Here is a 20,750-nt window from a genome sequence, read left to right on the forward strand (position 1 = left end):
CAGAAATAAATGTGAAAACTCTCAAAAGTCCCCTAAAATTCCATTCTACTTGCAAACAATGTTATGACTACATGGTTAATAATACAAAGAAAAAGATAGACCATGCTCTTGGGCACCAGATACTCTTCTAGGTGTTTCCTATTCCAGCTCCTTTAATTTTCTCACAACCCAGTGAAATAGGTATGGTTTCTATTTTTAGTTTACAGATATGGAAACTGAGATCTGAAACTGTTAAGTATTTTCCCTAAGGGCCGGTAGTCTCCAGAGTCTAAACATTTAGCCATTTTTTAGCTTCTCCAAAACTTGCTCATTGATTTATTAAAATATTCAATAAAATGAATGAAGAAAGCCAATACCCTTTTCAAACTCCAATACAACTATATTTTTTCTTCTTGAACTGCTCGTCCACATTGAATAATGGATAGTCATAGCTTCTCTCTCTTTGTGATCTAAATCATTTTCCAGGGTTAGGTTTCACTTTCCTGCAGATGGCATTCAATTTTACCAAGTCGGTCTTGGTATCTCTCTAAGTGACACATTACTATTTATAGTCTAACACAAATTTACTATGTTGCCAAATTCTCAAGTTTGACTCTGGAAAATATCAACTTCCTGACACTCTTCTCCCTGTACTTTTGAAGAATTTCCTTATAAATTTGAAAGAAGGAAAGATGCCACCATCTTTTATGTGCACTTTTCTTATTCCTACCGCCAAGCTAAGGTAGGAGTTCCCTTTGTTCATTGTTTTTTATACCAAAATGCTGCTCTTTAATCCTTCCTGGATTCATTAATATTTATTTCTTTTTATCCCTGCTTCTGGCAATAAATCTATGTGTTGGCTTATTTATAAACTCCTACTCTTTGTATATATTTATATAGAACTTTAGGCTTCTTTATTCTCTCACTTACATAGTGATACTAAGATTCTTACCCCATTAATAGCATTCTATTAATACTATGCATGTCCTGTAGTGCATAATATCTTGTAATTAATTTTTATGAGATTTACTCTTATTATACTCTTTGCATTTGATGGTTCTACAGGCAGGTATTGTGTCTCCCAAAGTTTTACGTATTCTGTAGTAGTAAATGCTTATAGAATTTAGATGATTGAGTTTAAAGAAGCATTATAGACCTTTCAGTTCATTTTACACAAACAGAAGCTTATGTGTTGGTTATGAATTGGAAACTAGATTGGTAGCATTATTTTCCCATTCACATTTTCATTAAGTAATTACACTATTGAGAACCTATGATGTTCCAGACACTTTTAACAGATCATCTTCAATTCCACAGTCACCAATGAGGTCATTTACCACTCTTTGCGGATGAGGAAACTGAAGCAGAGTTTTGTGACTGGTCCATGATCACGTATTTAATGGCAAAGCTGGGATACAAAGTCATTTTGCCTGGCTCCATAACCTGGAGTTACTACTCTATGTATCATACTTCCTTTGTTAAATATACCATAATATTCATTTTACTAGCAAGCCCTGTGCTAGAAGTAACAAGTCATGTAAGACCACAGCACTAGAAACAACAGTGCTTTCAAGCCATTCCATGAAGCCCAACAAAATTTAATAATTACACTGAAAAAAAAAAAGAGAAAGAGAGGTCAGTCCTTTCAGAATATATTCACCTGTTGAATAAAGATGACTAAGAATTTGATCGTAAGGAATCCAAAGGCACCTTGTCAAATATGTTCTTTTGCTAAGTGGCCTGAGAGAATATGGCACAATTGCAGAATTGGAGGTATTCTGGGATAGGTGCCGTGTAGGGGCAATACAAGAGACATGTGAGAGATAGGGCTGGACAAATATCTAGGAGTTAGTCATGAAAAGCCCCATGTTTGTTTCATGTTAAGAGATTCACGTTGTGTCACAAGTAATTTGAGAAGCCTTCAGAGACCAAATTCATCTGAGTATTTTCTCCAGGACAATCTATCATCTCTGTTGCCCATGTGACACTTCGTGTTGCTCTTTCTTGCTGCCTACTAAGAATTCTAAGATGCCTCTCAAGACTTCCTGCCCTAATCCTTGGGAATGTGAATATAATGAATTGTTCCTGCCATGATTAGTTGAAGTCATAAAGCATGGTGAATATTAAGAAAGAGATTATTCAAATGGGCCTAACCTAATTATAAGAATCTCTTAAATGCAGCATTTTCTCTGGTTGGGAGTGGAAGAGGAAGTCAGAGACTCTAAACTAGAAAAGAATTCGACATTCCATTTCTGGCTTGAAAGTGGATGGGGCTATGTCCCAGGAATGTAGTTGGCTTCTCGGATTTGAAAGCAATCTCCGGTTGACAGCCAGCAAAGAAACAGACTTCAGTCCTACAACCATAAGGAACTGAATTAGGCCAACAGCCAGAAATGAGCTTGTAATCTTTTCCAGAGCCTCTAGATGAAAACTCAACTCTTGTGGGATACCCAGTGATCCATGCCATATGTGACATATAGAACTGTGAGCCAATACATGGGCATTGTTTTAAGCCCATTAAATTTCTGGTAATTTGTTATACAGGAGTAGAAAACTAATATGTAGTTTCATTAGTTTCATTTCTTCTGCAATAAGAGCAAAGACTTCCATTACGATTATGTTATGAGTCATGTTTTTTTCTTTTTTCTTCCTCATGTTAGGAAGAACAAATAATTTGAGTGTTGGGAAACACTTCTTCCTTAACTATATTTTGCTTTCCCCAGAAGACTCAACTTTTCCTGGTGTTCTCTTAAGTAAAGCTTGTTTTTTTCCCCCCTCTTATTCCATGTGTAGGTCAATGCCAAAAAATTGGAGTTGATATTCTCTTTGCTTTTCTTAGGACTTCCAGACCATTATTACCATTACTATTTCTGCTTGGGAACTCGAGGCTTCTACCCTATGTCTATATCACCTTCTTCCTTACTATAAGATTGCACACATTTTGTTCACTTCACGCTCTTCAAATATTTCCCAAATCCCGCTATCATTTTTGGTGACTTGAAAATCCACAGAGATGAATACACCAACACTGTAGAGACCCAGTTCCTTGCCTCATCTCTTCTATTTACCTTTTGCTTCATTCTGCCTAAGCCATTTCTTCCCATTTTCTTATCCTGTACTTTATCATCAGCAGATACTTAACTCCTAAAATCTGTATTACAAGATCTAATTTCTAGGCAATTTCCTCAAGGGCATTCGCCCTTATCATTCTTCCATCTCATGAGGTTTCTCATTACTTTCTTATTATTCTCTGACCCTCTTGGCTCCATGTTCACCTTTATTCAACCTGAAGTCTAAGATTTCTTATTCTAACACTACCTTGTAAATATTCTCCACTTCCTGATTTCTCTCCCACAATTGTGCTTGCCTTATAAAACCTCAGTGGTGAAAAATACCTAACATTTCTGCTCAAAGCCTTCTCTATGCCTTTCTTGGAGCAGCTAGATATTGCTGGAGAAAATCACCCAGTTGAAGCTGGCTGATTTCACTTGGAAACTCAAAGATCAAATCTACACTCAATACTGCCCAGCTCTCACTGTGATTCTACAGTAGGCTTACTATTCCTATTCCCTAAAAGACTGTATTGTCCCTTGCTTTCAAACATCTTCATCCCCGTTTTACTCATTATCAGCTGAAGACATTATTTCATATTTTATTGAGAAAACAGAAGTCCTTTGATAGGAAATGCCTCGTGTTTTCTCCACCAGATCTAAAATCTCAACTATACTGACATCTATCTTCTTTTGTTTTCCTCTTATTTCAACTGAGAAAGACTGCCCTTGCTCAGGACAAAATGCAAACTTTTCCCTTTCTTCTCTGAATCTCAGCCCCTCTTCTTGCAGAAGTTCTTGCTCCTTTAGTTATCTTCTCTTCCCCCTTCCAATAGATCATTCCCATCAGCATATAAACATAGTCTAGAATCTCCCATCATAAATAAAAATGCATCCCTTTTCCTCACCTATAATCCCATTTCTCTGTACCCCTTCAAAAGTTAAACTTTTATAAAAACTGTGTACATTAGCTGTTTACATGTCTTCACCTCCCATAGCTCAACCCACTGCAGAGTGATTTCCACCACATAATTTCACTGAAACTGCCCTTATCAAGATCACAATGATGCTCAATGACTGCTTTCTGATTTATATTACCCGGACTTTCACCAATCTTTACCAGAGTCAACTACTCCCTCTTTCTTGAAATACTGCCTTCTTTCAACTTTCACAACAATGCTTTCCTGGTTTTCCTCAACTCAATGGCTACTCCCTTTCATACTCTTTTGCTTCTAAATTTGCCTTGAATTTCTTAGTGCTCATTTTTTCTACAAAATCTTCTTGAAGATTTTTATCCATTTTCATGAATTTAAATTATCTTCATACTAATGACTTCTGTAATCTATTCTGGGTCTAGATTTCTCCTCTAAGGAAGACTCTCATAAAGGAAATAAATTAAATTTTATCCCCTGGTAGATAAGTCCAAAGGAAGAGAGTACATAATGGTATAGTCCAAATTCAATAGATTAAGGAGGACATTTAAGATAAATCAAGACAGGGGCGCCTGGGTGGCGCAGTCGGTTAAGCGTCCGATTTCAGCCAGGTCACGATCTCGCGGTCCGTGAGTTCGAGCCCCGCGTCAGGCTCTGGGCTGATGGCTCAGAGCCTGGAGCCTGTTTCCGATTCTGTGTCTCCCTCTCTCTCTGCCCCTCCCCCGTTCATGCTCTGTCTCTCTCTGTCCCAAAAATAAATAAAAACGTTGAAAAAAAAATTTAAAAAGAAAAAAAAAAAGATAAATCAAGATCATCTCATGGTAATACTTAGGGGAAGATGATTACGATTGAAATTCATGAATAACAAGGCATAGAAAACAGACAGTGGAAAGAAACCAGGACCATTAGAGAGATGAAAATGAATGTGCTGGGTTGGAAAATGGAAGAAACTAGCCAAACCAACTCTTGCAGAGTTTTACGAGGGAAGGTTGCAGAGCTAGTATTGAAACTGATTAACAAAGACAACATATTCCAAGTGGAGTTTATAATTGAGGTAAAAGAGAGAGAAGAGTGACTCTGAGGCTTTTGCACAAGGACCCATTCTTGACTTAGGGTGATGGTTGGCTGGGGAAATGAATCTGACTCTCAGGGAATTGTAGGCTCTGAAGTAAGATTTAGAAAGATCTGATGAGTCTTAGGGCAAAGAAAGACTGCAGTCAAATCTGGTTCTGTCTACATGGTGAGTCTGAAGGACTGGGGGTTTGGGGGATATTGTAAAAAAAAATGCCCAAATAAGAAAGAAGAAATGATTTGTGGGTTTAGATGGCTGAAGTGTTTAATCAAATGGCATAGGCATACTGATTAATCATGAAGATACGTATGAGGAAATTTCTCGCAGAAGTGGAGAGAAAAACCTGGAGCAAGATTAAGAAGTCAGTACTTGCTTTTATTTGTAATATTTTTTTCTAACTTCCAGTGCAGCATTCTTAGTTCAGTATAATATATATTAGGACACTACCCTGATGTTAATTAGATGGGGAGATTTACAACTGGCAGTACTGAAAGAATAAGTTAACTCATAAAAACATTATGTTTATAATAGCCAGATATAAGATTCCCCCTTACAAAAGCTTTCTTTTAAAGGTACAACTGTAGCAGATTTCTTCATATCATCTACACAATGTACTTCAATTCAACATACTGTTCCTAAAAGCATGTCGTTCACTAATTGCAAGTAAGAGAAAAACATAAAATGGAAATAATTTTATTTTATTTAAAAAAAAATTTTTTTTCAACATTTATTTATTTTTGGGACAGAGAGAGACAGAGCATGAACGGGGGAGGGGCAGAGACAGAGGGAGACACAGAATCAGAAACAGGCTCCAGGCTCTGAGCTGTCAGCCCAGAGCCCGACGCGGGGCTCAAACTCACGGACCGCGAGATCGTGACCTGGCTGAAGTCGGACGCTTAACCGACTGCGCCACCCAGGCGCCCCTGAATGGAAATAATTTTAAACAAAATACAGAAGTGTATTGTGGGAACTCGAGTACTGGTTTTATTTGCAAATATACTATTGTTCTTCCTTAAAGGATTTCTCTATATATCTCCTTAAACATTTCCATAAAGGAAAATTAAAAGCATGGTTTTAACATATCGCTTTCCCCCTCTCTACAGTAAAACGATTTGAGTCTCTATGGTATATGGTCATTCACTGTCTCCATTGGATGCCTCAGCCTCTTCCTTTAAAGAACATGCTCCTTCCTTCCTTCCTTCCCTTTTTTTTTTTTTTTTAATTTGGAAAATAAACTTAGAATAATGTACTAGAGGCAATGTGTTTTGCTAAATTAGAAGAAAATCTTAGAGATAATCTATTTTATACTATGATATCAATACCATTCTATTAAAAAGTAAGTGGGGCACCTGGGTGGCTCAGTTGGTTAAGTGTCTGACTCTTGATTTTGGCTCAGGTGGTGATCTCATGATTTCTTAGATGGACCCCTGCACTGAGTTCCGCATTGGTTTCTTGCTGACAGCACAGAGCCTGTTTGGGATTCTCTCTCTCTCCTTCTTCTTCTGCCTCTCCCCTGCTGGTGCACACAGACTCTTTCTAAGAATAAATAAATAAACTTTTAAAAAATGAGTTGACTTTGTCATATTGTGATATGATTATATTATGAGTATACTTTGTGATATTACCATTATCACGTAGATGCGAATTAAGTGATGATTATGGCATAATAAGCTGTTTACTTGAAAAGTGATTCAGCCAATTGTTGATTTGTTTTTTAATTTTGTTTACGTTGATATGGGTTGAATGGACCAGTAAACTATTCCTTGGGAATCGATTCATAAAGTGGTACAGTTCGTTCACATACATGAGAACAGAAGATAATTCATAGACTCAAGAAATCTGTGTGATAGAATAGCCAAATATTGAGATGAAAGAGGTAGGATATAGTAATGTTTCCTGAAAATACTGCAGGTAATAACAACTGCAAAATGAACACATCCATGACTCTTTGAGCCTTTCTTCAAAACATTAGTTTTAGGATTATAGAATCCAAATGAAAATTAAGACCAGTTTGGAATTCAAAACAAAGTCTTCAAAACAGAGAAAATATTATGGCCAAGTTCCTAAGAGTAGCACAAGCAAGACTATAGTTACACTTGAGAGAAAATGTGTATTAGGATAAGTATGGCTAGCAATATCCACACCCACAGTTTTGGAACATTCATTTGGAACATTGGTTGGACCTTCATCAATAATAGCAATGATGCAATCACATTGGTAAGAAGTTTGATGTGAGTCATGCCCTAACATATCCCATTTATTAATAAAGGAAAAGAAATATGATTTGTTGCTCATACAGAGAACAGATTTTTATTTGAGAAAACTTTCCACAAATATAGAAGAGAGGATTAAAATAAAAGAGGGGGTAAAAAATTGGAGATGAATTTGATATCATTTGAATCAACTAATTTTTACTTAAACAGGCATTAATTTAAATTTCAATATTGACTAAGTTTAATTGACAATTCAGTCACATATTTGATAGCTACAGTCCAAAACAGATTTTCAACAATCCATCTGTAAGGAAAAGACATGAGTAATGTATCTGTCATCATTTCTTTGGTGTTTGTTTTATCACATTCATAAAAGGGCAAAGTATCCCTATTTATTTAGATTCTTTTTTTCCAAAGTCATTTTTTCCCATAAAATATCTTTATGTTAAAAGATAACTAGGATTGGAAAAGACACATTAAGTACATAACCATTTTAGAAAATATTATCTATCGTTTTCTGACTTTCTTAAAAATGAATTCTACTATACAAAGAACAGAAACACAAGAAAAAACATTATGTTTAGCAAGAAATGATATGTTTATTTTCAGTAGCAAATTCAATACTCTCTTTTCCCAAATTAAACTTTTTCATTTTTATGACCCTGCATATTATTGATCTTAGAATATTTTAAAATAGTATGAAATACTAATGAAAGTTTTTACTTTTTATATTTGAAAATATGTCTTCGGTTACAATGTACAATATTATTTATACAAGGTGTAGTTTTTCATAGTATGAATATTACTATTTTGGAACATTATTTTTGAGGCTATAATTTTTAGCTGTTCCAAAGTAACAGCACTTTTATTTATTTTTATTTTTAGAACATTTTTAACAGAATAACTTATTGCTAATGCTTTGTGTGTTTGTTGATTAATAAATTAATATGTGAACTCCATAAACTCAAAATTTTCCAAAAATATGATTTCAGAGTAAATTATATAGTCAAAATTTTCTTTTTATCCAGAAAAAAGTGTTTAGAAAAGAAGTCTGGGATAGGGAAAAAAAAAGAATTTGCTGTTATGTATACAGATGCATTAGCTAATATAAGATCAAACTATAGGGGTGCCTGGGTGGTTCAGTTGATCAAGCATCTGACTTTGACTCAGGTCCTGGTCTCAAGATTCGTGGGTTCCAGTCCTGCATTGATGCGAATGCTCGCACTCTGTCTGTCTCTCTCTCTCCGAAATAAACATTAAAAAGATATATTAAATAATTTTTAAAAATATTAATCTATAAACCAACATGCCAGCCGATTAATTTACAGGTGGAGTCAAAGTTACTCTATCTCCCAAAAATAAGCATCCCTCCATTTGTTGGAATGCATGCCATAATCCAAATGAGAATTTCCAGTTTTGCTTGTGAAGGTGAAATTAGGGCAAAGGAAGTTTGATCATACTAATATTTGTTTTTATAAAGCCATAGTGATCTGATGTCCTTCTTTATTTACTGTGGGAAATTTTTAAAATATATTTTATTTATTTTTGAAAAAGAGAGAGAGAGAATGAGCAGGGGAGGGGCAGAGAGAGAGGGAGAGAGAGAATCTGAAGTAGGATCCACACTGTCAGCACAGAGCCCAATATGGGGCTCAAACTCATGAACCATGAGATCATGACCTGAACTGAAATCAAGAGTCCAATTCTTAACTGACTGTGTTACCCAGGTGCCCCTGGAATTTTTTTTATTTAAATGACTCATGTTGGTCACCTAAGATCAGAGATTGCTTTTCACATGTGTTTGTGCTCTCCCACGCTTGTGTTTCTGAATTTCTTGTCCTTGGAATTTATTATTGTTACTTTGCTTGCATCTTTTTCCTCATGGCATGATATAATCCCCCCGATTGCACATTATTTTATATTTATTATATTTTATAGATATTGCTGATATCACTCAGGGGAACATTTCTTTTTTAAGAACAAGCTTTATTCATATCACTAAGTAAGGTGCTACAGCTAATCGTACCTGTGATGTGAATGTGGAACAGATACTGTAGAGCAAATAAAGAAGAAAGTATAAGCTAAGCAATAAGGCAGTAAGAGGATATTCAGTCATTTTAAATTATTGCTAATTCTCAGAGATAGTGTAATCATTCCCCTTAAATTCTTTCTGAAAAGAAAACTATCAGCTTTATATGTCAGGTTGATAAAATAATCAGCAAATGTAATATCAGAGCCACTATGTCTGATCTAACAGAATGGAATAGATATCCAAAGATGAAAAAAAAATGTATATTACTAATTTTAAAAATTAAATAAGATTAGATCACAGAGGGACATCTGGGTGGCCCAGTAAGTTAAGCATTGGACTCTTGATTTTGGTTCAGTTCATGATCTTACAGTTCATGAGTTCAAGCCCCGTGCCAGGCTCTGTGTTGACAGCACGGTACTTGCTTGGGAGTGTCTCTCCTCCTCTCCTTCTGCCCCTCCCCTGCTCTCTCACTCTCTCAAAATAAATAAATGAACATTAAATATTACATCACAGAATTGTAAACACAACAATTATGCTGTTATTTAATATATTTATTCACAATCTACTATTAAATTAATCTAATATCTATTTCATCCTTTTCTCCATTTTTGGCATTGCCTTTCCCTGACAGCATCTTCACGATACCTTTGTACTTTCCCAGATCCCTGGTTATATCACCTCATGTTCCCTTCCCTTAAGATTTGTGCTACTTTTGGTCTTATCTGCTCCCAAGGATGAGTCTGTTGCACAGGTTTCGTCTCTCACTATTTCAGGCTGAAGGGGGGACACCCTGAATCAAAATGTAAGGTTAGAATTCAGGTAAGAGGTGAGGCTCATTATATAGAATTGTGACACATCAACTCTGCGGGTGATAACTGAAGCAGTGAGTCTTACACATTTCTTAATATTAAAAAATACAGATGAGCCTATAAGTAAGTATGGGGCTTTGAGTAGTATCTACATTTTTGGGTACATACGAATTTCTCTAAAAGGATCCTGAAGGAACTTTTGCTAAGAAAAGAACAAAATGAGGGGCGCCTGGGTGGTTCAGTCGGTTAAACGTCCGACTTCAGCTCAGGTCATGATCTTGCAGTCCGTGAGTTTGGGCCCCGCGTCCGGCCCCGCGTCAGGCTCTGTGCTGACAGCTCAGAGCCTGGAGCCTGCTTCGGATTCTGTGTCTCCCTCTCTCTCTGCCCCTCCCCCGCTCATGCTCTGTCTCTCTCACTCTCAAAAATGAATAAATGTTTAAAAAAAATTTTTTTTAAAAAGAGAAGAACAAAATGAGCTAAGTTCATTTTCTAGTTAAGGAAGAAAAATACTTCAGTTCCAGTAGTCCAGTGAATTTAGGGGATGATATTCAACCACCATGGTAGTCAAAGAAAGATAAATGAAATCATATAATAGAATGACTTACATATTAAATCTTATTTTTTAAATGAGGCTTTCTAATGTTGGTAATAAGGCAGGGAAATATTTTTTTATAAAAAATCACTAGGGACTATATTTTTAAAAACATATTAATATCTGTGAAGAGCTCATATTCTTTGGTCCATCCTAAAGAAACACATGTTTTAAAGAAATTATTAATAAAGTATTCATAGCAGCATTATTGAAAATAGTCCGAAACAACCTAAAATTCCAACAATTTGTGGTTTCTTTCCTCCTCTCCAGTTGGCAGAGAAAAGGCCCCCATTGTCTAGCCTAATGCTAATCCTTCACCTGTGCTCTGTATCCTACCACTTCCTGTCTTGTTGGCATCCTCATTTCTCTTTCTCGAGACCCCTCCTTCAATTTTTTCTCTAATGACTCAATTCAGTCCATTTTAACAGTGCTCATCTCTCTAGCGTTAAAACAACAATGATGAAGAAAACTAAGTGTGAAACATATTAACAGTAAAGAAAACCCCCAAATTGTAGTATATGCCAATTTCCACGTGGTAAATACAGCATGACCAGTTTTAAGCGACCATCATGATGCCACTGAAAATGGAATCTCTTGAGTTTGTGAACTGGTTCAAGCACTCGACTATTTCGAATCTTGGCTGCATTCTGGAATAATCCAAAAGGCTTTACATATGTGTATGCACACACACACACACACACACACACACACACACAAGGGACCTTGTTTCCACAGTTTAACTGGTCTGCCTCCAAAGCACTGGTATCTTGTGAAATTCCCACAAGTCTTTTAATGTGTGACTGAGGTTAAAATCAACTCTTGCACCTGAGTGAACTTTCTAAAATCACATCTGATCATGACCCTTAACAATCTCCACCTCTACACATAATTAAATCAATTAACTGCTTTCAAAATGATAGCCAAATTCTTTTAAAAAATTTTAATGTTTATTTATTTTTGAGAGACAGAGTGAGACAAAGTGAGAGTGGGGGAGGGGCAGAGAGAGAGGGAGACACAGAATCTGAAGCAGGCTCCAGGCTCTGCGCTGTCAGCACAGAGCCCGACATGGTGCTCGAACTCACGAACCCTGAGATCATGACCTGAGCTGAAGTCAGACACTTAATTGAGCCACCCAGGTACCTCTGATAGCTAAATTCTTAACAACAATTTTAGTGCTCAATGACCTGGCCTTATTTTTTTCTATTCCTAGAGTATTCCTCCCTTCTTTTTGCCTGGCTAACTTCCCTCAAATCTACATTTAGGGAGCACATCTTCTTAGAAGCCTTCCTGCCTCAATCAAGTCTAGGTTTGGTTCTCTTCTTATTTGCATCATACCACTTTGCACCTTTCACCAGCTCCAGGAAGGTCATGATCAGGCATGTCTGATTCACTAGTATATTCCCCAAATCTAAAACTGAGTTTTGAAACAAAATTTCAGTAACATATTTTGAATAAAAGAAGAAATCTTATTTTACCATTTCCTTATCAGTGTAAAGTGCTTATTACAACATAATACAATATAAAAATCTTAGAAAACATAGAAAACCTGAAAGCAGGCCACCATAGACCTATCTTTTCCGAGCCTGTTTCTGATTCTGTGTCTCCCTCTCTCTCTGCCCCTCCCCCGTTCATGCTCTGTCTCTCTCTGTCTCAAAAATAAATAAAACGTCAAAAAAATTTTAAAAAACAAAACAGATAAAAAGCAAATAAAAAACAGAAACGGCCTCACAAATACAGAGAACAAACTGATGGTTGCCAGAGGGGAATGGGGAGGGAGTGGATGGCCAAACAGGTGAAGAGAAATAAGAGGTCAAAATTCTCAGTTATAAAATAAGTCACAGAGATGAAAAGTATGGCATACAGAATGAAGAAGAAGAAGAAGAAGAAGAAGAAGAAGAAGAAGAAGGAGGAGGAGGAGGGGAGGAGGGGGAGAAGAGGGGGAAAGAGGGAAAAGGGGGAAGGGAAGGGAAGGAGGGGGAGGGGGAGGAGAAAAAGAAGAAAATTAACTTGACTTAGTAGAAAGAACTGAGTTCAAATGTGGCTCTACCTCTTCCAAGGTGTTATTTGATGTTGCTGAAGCTCGCTTTTCCCAACTATGAAATGGGGTTAATAATACATACTTTAAAAGGTTATTGTGAGGATTATAAGAAATGATGACGGTGTAATATATAGTTTTGTAGTTCAATAATGTTGAGTGCTACAGTGTCCATGGGAGAATCAGGATTGAGAAAAAAGCACTGGGTTAGGCAGAGAGAGGATCAATCACTGTAGCTGTTCTAGAGTGCAATCCCATATGGATCTGGAGGTCAAAGCCAGATTGCAAGGACTTAAAAGTAACTGCAGGCCCTAAAAGCTGACCACTCCTCAAAGCACTTTGACAAAGAAAGAAAAGAGAGACATATGTGTTATCTAGAGGGGGCAGCAGAGTCAAGTGAAAGCTTTCCAAGTTAAGCGACAACAAAGAAGTCTGATGAAGGAAGAGTATGAAGATGGAAGGGAAACACACCTCAAGTGGGAGGCAAGTGCTCACAAGAGAAGGTGTAGGTGCAGGTACAGGCGTTAGACTTAGTGCCCACCTTCATCTTTAGAAGTTTAAGAGAAACGAAGAACTAACTTATTTTAAAGAATTTGATGCAATGGAGGGGCACCTGGGTGGCTCAGTTTATGAAGCATCTGACTCTTGATCTCAGTGCTGTGAGTTCAAGCCCTGCGTTGTGCTCCACGCTGGGTGGGAAACTTACTTCAGACAAAAACAAAAAAGAATTTGATGCAATGGAAACCTGTGAAGTGTCATACATCAGAGACGATACCAAATATTTTGGTGACTTTTTTTCTTCACTCAGCTTGCCTTTTGGGCCAAGTGGACAAAAATTCCTGTTCCCGTGGAATTTACTTCTAGGGTGGCTGACAGGATAGAAGTGAATAAGTAACTGCACAGTCTCATATTGTGATAAGTACCCTGAGAAAAGCAAAAGTGGTGAATGCAGAATAGAGTTGGGGGGGGGGGGGGAGGCAGGTTGCATTACTCTAGTTGGTGTGGTCAGAAGGGTCCTCTCTGATGAGTTGACATTTGAGATGAAACCTAACTGGCGTGAAGCAGAGTCACGTGGAGATCTGATACTATATTCTAAGAGTTCAGCAAATTTTCCTGTCTTAAAGTGGAAAAGTGGTACATTAAAGGAAGATCAGTGTAGTTGAAGGTCAAGATGGTAAACGAAAGAGAGAGAGGAACAAAGTGAGTCTGAAAATTAGGCAGAGTGGCTTGCAGACCATGGTAAGGAGTTTGGACTGATTGTTACTACAGTAGGATTTGATTGTAAGGTTAATCAGAAATATGATCTGATTTTCATTTTACCAAAATATTCTGGATATTGTGTGAAGAATAATAATATATATTGAGTATGTTACTATTTATAACTACTGGTTACAAGATTTTTAAAAGGTCAATTCATTGATAGCCTGTTCAGAGAACAATCTTAACATGATTTTGAGGACAGTGGTCTTAAGGACTCTCCAGCATTTCTTTACTCCCTTTATTTTACAGATAAGAATGTTTAAGGTCCCTAGGTAATTAATATACACAAGTCATCCAACCACTGGCTGAGCCAGGATTAGAGTATGATGTCCTTATCTGTTGTTCTTCCCATGGTGCCTCACTTTCACCCTTGGCTTTGCCACACGTCATATACACAGGGCCTCCCTAGATGTAGCACCGTGGGAAGGATGCAGCTTGGAATCCTTTCAGTGACGCTCCCAAAAAGCGTGGAGAGTGTTGCTTAAAGTTAGCTCTACAGACCATCTGTAGCAAAATTGCCTGGGTTATCTGTTACAGATGCAGCTACTGATATAGAATCTCCAGGAATGTGACCTAGTTACTGCTCCTCGAAGAAAGAATAACTGAAAAAGTCCAGGAGCTGTCCAGTTTTCAAGATGGAGCACCTGTCAGTTTTACTCAGCCTTAAGCAGTTGTGATTAAGATCTCTGCACCAGATATCTTTCCAACATATGAAAAAAAAATCCACTTCATTTCATTCTGTTCCCACCCCATCCCTAATACAGCTTTAACAGACTATCTTAAAAAAGAAGAAATCATCTTGTGATTGAAAATAACCCTGGGGTGCCTGGGTGGCTTGGTATGTTGAGTGTCCCATTGATTCTTAATTTCAGCTCAGGTCATGACCCCAGGGTTTGGGGATCAAGCCCTATGTCTGGCTTCACAATGAGCATGGAGCCTGCTTAAGATTCTCTCTCTCTCTCTCTCTCTCTCTCTCTCTCTCTGTCTCTCCTTCTGCCCCTCTCCTCCACTTGCACTCTCTCTTTCTGTCTCTCTCTCAAAAAAAAAAAAAAGAATAAAAAAATAAAATAGCCCAAAGCTTATATATCCCTATGGGTAAACCCATAAATCCAAGGCAGTGGATAAACTGATTATGAATAACCTGGTATCATTCAAATAACAGGGATTTAGATGTGGTGTATACTGATGAAGAAGGAAGGAAAATGTGCAATATATTTGAGAAAAGTTTCCATCAAAACCAGTTATTTAAGCAGGGTGTTTGTATATAGAAAATTTATTTTTATGAAACATCCCATCTGCCTGGTAATGTGTAAATAATGCTTGTCTTTTACCATTTTTACCATTAAAAAAATTCCTACTGGAATTCTATTTGTTGATCACTTCCTATAATGTTCTTGTTTGTGAATAAGGAATCTTGCTGTGTGCATTTTAAAGTTTAAGTTTGACACTTGCTTCCCAAACCAGTAGCTTTGAAGATGGGGCAGAGGCTCTGGGAAGACATTAATATAGTAACAGCAAAAATGGCTGCTACTTGTTGAACTTTTACTTCATGCTAGATGTATGCACTTTATGTGCATTATCTTATTTAGCCCTCTTAAAAACCTACCAAGTGGATATTACTGTATTCATGTTATAAGCCAAAAACAAACAAATAAGCAAAAAACCAACCTAAACCAAAAATAGCAATCACAGAAAACATTACCATTTTATTCAGCATTTTTTCCTATTGGAGAGTTAATATCAATCTCCTGAGGAGTAGAGGCATTTTCTCAAGTCTCTGCGCAAGGACCTGATGTATGAGTATTGTGAAGGATGTGAAGACCTTTGATCCAGTGGTTACAACAAAAAACATCACAGCAGTTGGGACAACTCTAAAAATAATGTCTTGGAAAAAAAATAAAAACACAAAGAACATGAGAGTTCTCTATTGGCACTTTAGCTTGGCTTTTTGGTCTAACTTTAATATTTTTGACATTGTTGGAGTGAAATGTAATTTTAATTTCAAGAATATGACATAGAAAAGACTAAAATATAAAAAATCCAGTCTTGTGTTTCATTAGCTTTAAGTATTACGAATCTCCTATGTAAACCTTTTCTCAATTGGGTAGGGTGCTCACAGTGCTTATAGGATGTATTTTCTCTCTCTCTCCATGTAATCTACATATTAGCTTAATTTAAAACTTATTTAACTTACAATTTTCAATTTGCTTTTTATTTATTTGAATTTAATTAAAATTTAATTTACTTGATTAACAAAATATGTAATATTAGACAATATAAAATAACAAAACATGCAAATAAACAAAATCATTTTTGAATTGGAAAAGAGAAAGAAAAATGTTTCTCAAAGATGAAGAAGAATCTCACACTCAGAATGTGTCTGAGTTGTAGCTTGAGGGAGTAGAGGAAATCAGACCAAAATAAAGACTTTTTACCAGTTGGAGACTGGGTTTTTAACTAGCAGAGGAGAGAAGCCTGAAGGTCAGAATCCATAAGAAAGTGGAATTGAGAGACCAGGAACCATAAAGAGTCCACATTTTAAAAGGAGACTGAAAATTTTCACTCAAAAGACTAGAGAGAAAGTTTACCACCTGGACCCAGGTGGAAAAAATTTTACTTACGGGAAATTGATAAGTGAGGCCTGCACAGTGTTCAGATGTGAAGTCCCTGTGGTACAGAGATTGCAGGTGGCTACCAATGAAACTAACAGAGGCAAATCCTCATTCTTCAAGTTGTATTGAAATTACACATTATCAATAATTATGAAAAGCAGAAGGGAAAAATAAATCAACAAATGTAATTAAAGATACCCTGACATTAAACTGCCCACTAACAACACTAGATCACAGAGAGTAATGGAACAACTGCAGTGCTAAAGAAAATTTATACCCAGTTAAACAATTATTAAGAGGTCAAAACAAGTAAATTTGCAGATGTATAAAGATTGAGAGATCTTACTACTCAGATCCTTACTAAAAGCAAACCTGATGCATGAAGTTTAGAATGAGAAGGCCCAACATATGTCTAATGTGCGCTCCAGAGGAGAGACCAGAAAGAATGGCACAAATAAAAAGGAAAAGGGAAACACACACACAAATATAGTAGAAAGAAATAAAAAAAAATTATTAATGATTATGAAACTATGAATAGAGGGGGGCCTGTGTGGCTCAGTTGGTTAAGCACCCAACTTTGGCTCAGGTCATGATCTTGCAGTTTGTGAATTTGAGCCCCACCTCAGACTCTGTGCTGACAGCTCAAAGCCTGGAACCTGCTTCAGGTCCTGTGTCTCCCTTTCTTTCTGTGCTCCTCCTCTGCTCGTGCTCTGTCTCTCTCTCTGTCTCTCAAAAATGAATAAATGTTAAAAAATTTAAAAATAAATAAAACTATGAATAGATTTAACTTTACAAAAGATAAACGTAGGATTAGATTTTTCAGAATGTGGTAGTTTATTGCATAAAGCATCATGTTTGTGGTAATCTTGACAAAAATGTATCACTCATGGCAAAATAGCAAACATTTAAATTAAATACATGTTACATTGGTTTAAAGTAACTCACCTTTAAATATTCACCTGTATCCTTTGAAAATGTCAAAATACCGTAAGGCAAGTAGACTGAGGAACCATGCCAAATTGAAGGAACTTAAAGCTACGTGACAATTAGATTCAACATGTGATTCTGGATTGGATCCTGGACCTGCAGGGACATTATGAGGGTAGTTGGCAAAATAGAATGGCATCTGTGAATTAGATGATGATATTAGGTCTATGATAACTTCTTAATTTTGATGGTTGTACTGTGGTTATGTAGAAGACAATGCTTGTTTTTAGGCAATACACATCACAGTGTTAAGGACTAGTGGGATTTCATGTCCTTAACTTATTCTCAAACAATTCAGAAATGTTATCATTTGACAAAATGAAGTGAAAATCATACAGGAGATATTTGTACAATTTTCACAATTTTAATGTAAATCGATGTTATCTGAAAGTAAAAAAGTTCAAAAAGAAAACCTGTCATCAAAATTCACAACTTTTGATACATGAAAATCTTATGATCATATTAAAATTGTAGTACAAAAATCTCCTTACCTATAGGAGATGCTTGATGAAATAAAAGGGTTGAGGGCAATGATGTCTACAACTCTCTTTCAAAAGGTACAGCAACATAAATACATACATATAGTTGCATATGTATATATACATGTAAGTAAATACATAGATTGGAGAAAGTGAGAGAGGGAATAAAAAAGCAAAAACAAAGTAAGCGATTGGACTTTTGGAATTCCTTTGCTAACCTTCTTCCCTAGAAGAAGAATTTGAGGCGACAATGTAGGTGCTCTACAGCTGGAAAAGACTGTAAGAGACAGAAGGATGCCGTAAGTGAGGGGTAAGGCGCGGAGGAAAGATGAGATCTCAGGTAAAACCATCTCTGAATCTTTGATGGTCTGTTGGGGGAAGTTCTGGAGCATATATCACAGTTCAGAATTCTCCACCTTGAGGGAAGGCAACTGACTCTTTATAGCCTAAGACATGCGGCCATTGGCTACTGATTATGGATCAGAGGTGGGTGGGGATTGGAGTGAAGAACAGAGGGAGGAAGTACATTACCCCTCCCGCAAAGGTAGCTCCCACCAGTTAAAAGCATTTCTGTGGGGAAACGGGCAGCTGTGGTCCACTTGCAGCCAACACTTGCTGCGGCTAAGTATAGCTGCTCCAGCCTAATAAAGGCAAACAGTAGGCAGTGATGGAAGATACTGCATATTCTTTCATCTTTTCTGTATGTTTGAACATTTCAATAAGAAGAAACTGGAGAACAATCATAAAACCTTCTTGGTAGACACAAACGAAGCAATTAATACAACTCAACATCAAGTTTGTAAAATATTAGTAATTTATGAGCAAGTTAGTAAGTGAAGTACTCTCTTTCACTAGATGAAAGGTACCTTACCAAAAAACCTTCGCCTGACTTCACAATTATGGTAAAACTCTGGAAGCATCTCCATTAAAGGCAGAAACAGGAAGAGAAGAGCTACAAAATGGCCGCTCTTCACCATTAAAACAGGGTCTATCCAAAGATGAAGAGAAGATAAAGAAATAACATGTATAAGTTTTGGATAGAAATAAGGAAAGCTGTTACTTGCTTTACTATAATTTTCTCTCACAGAACATCTAAAATCATCTATAAGCTAATAAAACAAGGTCACGATAGAGCAACAGAACCCAAAATGTTCTTACGTAACAGCAATAACTAATAGAAAAATGCAATTAAAAAAGACTTTCTATTGAGAATAGCAACAAAACTCGTAATGCCCCTTGGATTAAATATTCCAAGGAAGCCCATAAATTGTACTGAGAAAATGGGAATAGGTTATTGAAGGAAATAAAGGAGACCTGAATAAACAGAAAGAGGCAAACTATTTTCATAGGTGGAGCTCTCAGCATTATTACAAATTTTCAATGCAACTTTAATCAAGAACTTAATGTGATTTTTACAGAAACTGAACAAACAGAGTCTAAAATTCACATTAAAGGGTAAACAGCCAAAATAACCAAGACAATTCTAAAAAAGGAAGAAGAAAGACAGCGGATCTGTCATATAGATACTAAGCCTTGTTATAAATACAAAATTAAAACAAATTTATTTGATACTGGAGCAGGTAAGAAGATCTATTAAAAGGCAAAGTCCAGAACAGTCTCAAGCATATACAAGAACTTGTAAAGCTTAGAAGTGGAAACACAAGTGTGTGGGGAAAAGATGGACTAGTCAATAAATAACGTTGGGACAATTGGCTTTCTACATGGGAAGAAGTAAATTTGATCCTTACATAAAACTGTAAAATAAAATAAATTCCAGATGGACTAAATTTCAAAATGTGGAAAGGAATTAAAAAATATATTGGATGACTATTTGGAAGAACATCTTCTGAAACTTGGGATAAGAAAGGATTTCTTAAGAAATACACAAGGGGATGACTCATACATAAATGTATTATTGTATTTGCTTATATAGAAATTTGAACCTCTGTATGACAAATAACACTATCAGCAAAATTAAAAACAAATCACATGCTCAGAGGTTTCATAAAGGCTCTCATGACAAATCCCTGACAATCAAAAACAAAGGGAGGGATGGGAGGAAAGAGAGAGGAGAGGAAGGAAAAAGGGGAGGAAAGAGGGGAGGGAGGGAAAAGGAAGGGGAGAGAAAGAAAGAGAGAAAGAAAGAAAGAAAGAGAGAAAGGAAGAAAGAAAAAAGGGAAGGAAGGACCCTAGAGAAAAATGAGCAAAAGTCATAAACAGTAATCTAAGAGAAAAATCTGAATGATCAACAAAGAAATGAAAGATAGTGACCTTACTAATAACTCAGGGAACTGCAAATGAAAACTATACTGTACTTTCATACCCTTCATATTGGCAAACAAACAAACAAACTTGAAAGCCAAGCATTGATAAAGGTATGGAACAATGGAAGCATGCATTCTTTACTTTATCTATGGGATATAAATTGGTACAACCACTTTAGAAAGTATCTAGCCAATATCTGCTGAAGCTGAATATGTGCATACCCTGGGGCCCAACAAGTGAATGTACTCTTAAACATATGAACCAAAATATTCTTTGCAACATTATTTGTTAAGGAGAAACAATGACAAAATGTGCATCAATACGAACATGGGTAAGTAAATTGTGATATATTCATACCACGAATAGCAGTTGTAATCTAATCGATATCAAAACAGTTACAAAAATACACTGTCAGGAACTTTGCTGACTTATATAA

The sequence above is a fragment of the Herpailurus yagouaroundi genome, unplaced genomic scaffold (genome assembly GCF_014898765.1).
Source record: "Herpailurus yagouaroundi ecotype Mexico unplaced genomic scaffold, PumYag 29, whole genome shotgun sequence".
In the NCBI taxonomy this organism is placed as follows: domain Eukaryota; kingdom Metazoa; phylum Chordata; class Mammalia; order Carnivora; family Felidae; genus Herpailurus; species Herpailurus yagouaroundi.